The sequence below is a fragment of the Piliocolobus tephrosceles genome, chromosome 21 (genome assembly GCF_002776525.5).
Source record: "Piliocolobus tephrosceles isolate RC106 chromosome 21, ASM277652v3, whole genome shotgun sequence".
In the NCBI taxonomy this organism is placed as follows: Eukaryota; Metazoa; Chordata; class Mammalia; order Primates; family Cercopithecidae; genus Piliocolobus; species Piliocolobus tephrosceles.
In genome coordinates this window covers 51,547,961-51,550,138 of record NC_045454.1, presented here as the reverse complement: position 1 = coordinate 51,550,138, position 2,178 = coordinate 51,547,961, and positions in this window count along the sequence as shown.

The following is a 2,178-nucleotide window of genomic DNA, read 5'->3' as shown; positions in this document are numbered from 1 at the left end:
TACAGGCGTGAGACACTGGACCCGGCCCTTCTTCTTGCTATGATTTTATTTTGTTTATTTATTTTTTTTCAGATGGAATCTCGCTCTGTCGCCCAGGCTGGAGTGCAGTGGCCGGATCTCAGCTCACTGCAAGCTCCGCCTCCTGGGTTTACGCCATTCTCCTGCCTCAGCCTCCCGAGTAGCTGGGACTACAGGTGCCCGCCACCTCGCCCGGCTAGCTTTTTGTATTTTTTAGTAGAGATGGGGTTTCACCGTGTTAGCCAGGATGGTCTCAATCTCCTGACCTCGTGATCCGCCCGTCTCGGCCTCCCAAAGTGCTGGGATTACAGGCTTGAGCCACCGTGCCCGGCCGGTAGAATAGATTTTTTAAACAATTTTTGGGCCGGGCACCGTGGCTCACGCCTGTAATCCCAACACTTTGGGAGGCTGAGGCGGGTGGGTCACCCGAGGTCAGGAGCTTGAGACCAGCCTGGTCAACATGGTGAAACCCCGTCTCTACTAAAAATACAACAATTAGCTGCGTGTGGTGGCCCATGCCTGTAGTCCAAGCTGCTTGGGAGGCTGATGCAGGAGAATCGCTTGAACCTGGGAGGCGCAGGCTGCAGTGAACCAAGATCATGCCACTGTGCTCCAGCAAGACAGGGCCTCACTCTGTCACCCAGGCTAGAGTGCTATAGCACAATCTTGGCTCACTGCAGCCTTGACACCAGCCTCGGCCTTCTGAGTAGCTGGGACTAAGGGCGCCTGCCACCACGAATTTTTTCCATGTTTTGAAGAGCCGGGTCTCACTATGTTGCTCGGGCTGGTCCCAAACTCCTGGGCTCAAGCGATCTGCCCACCTCAGCCTCCCAAAGTGCTGGGATTACAGGTGTGAGCCACCGCCCCAGCCGGTTTCTCCCTTTTGCAAAATTTACCACTAGGAGCCAACATATTTTTTCCCATGCTCGTTAGCCGTTTGTACTTCTGTTATCATCCTCCTCGTCTTTTCAGAATGACCACTTCTCTTGTCATGATCTGACACGGCTCTCTGGGATGGGGTTATTAAGCCCTTCCCAGCAAAAACTGCAAATATGTTTCCCAGCTGGGAAGGTGCTGAGGCATGTGTCACTCTCCTCCTGTATCCTGAGATGCATTGTCTCCCAGCTCCCGAGAAGTAGGTCAGGGTTTCAGTTCCTGGATCTGTATGTAGAGATGCCACATGGGAGTATGGTTTTAGAGAAGCAACTGGGGGCCAGGTGCGGTGGCTCATGCCTGTAATCCCAGCACTTTGGGAGGCCGAGGCGGGCGCATCACCTGAGGTCGGAAGTTTGAGACCAGCCTGGCCAACATAGTAAAACCCCGTCTCTACTAAAAATACAAAAATTAGCCGGGCGTGGTGGCGCCTGTAATCCCAGCTACTCAGGAGGCTGAGGCAGGAGAATCGCTTGAACCCAGGAGGTTCATCCTGGGAGGTTACAGTGAGCCAAGATCGTGTCACTGAACTCCATCCTGGGCATCAGAGAGAGACTCTATCTCAAAAAAAAAAAAAAAAAAAAAAAAATCAATAGCAAAGACAGGGAAAATCAGGGACGTCGCCTATCCTGACCCCTGTGACTGACAGGCAGCCCCTGCATCACAGGGCATGGAAAGCACGCGGCAGTTGTGGGGACCACCGTGTTAGCCACCCACCCAGGACCCCCAGCATCTCTCCAGCGTCTCCTCCATTTGAGCTCAAACATGGGCCCTTTCTACAATCAGCTTTGCTTGTGTGGGGTTCGGAATTGCCGTCCTGGAGTCCCTGGGTACTGTTGTGATTCCTAGGCTGGTTTCCTCGGGGCTCCGCATGGTGGGGGCCTCTGGCGAAGCTGCTGTAACAAGACCACAAACCAGCCGGGCGCGGTCGCTCACGCCCGTAATCCCAGCACTTTGGGAGGCCGAGGCGGGCGGATCACGAGGTCAGGAGATCGAGACCATCCTGGCGAACTCGGTGAAACCCCATCTCTACTAAAAACACACAAAAAAATTAGCTGGGCGTGGTGGTGGGCGCCTGTAGTCCCAGCTTCTTGGGAGGTTGAGGCAGGAGAATGGCATGAACCCGGGAGGCAGAGCTTGCAGTGAGCCAAGATCGCGCCACTGCACTCCAGCCTGGGTGACAGAGCGAGACTCCGTCTCAAAAAAAAAAAAAAAAAAAAAAAAAAA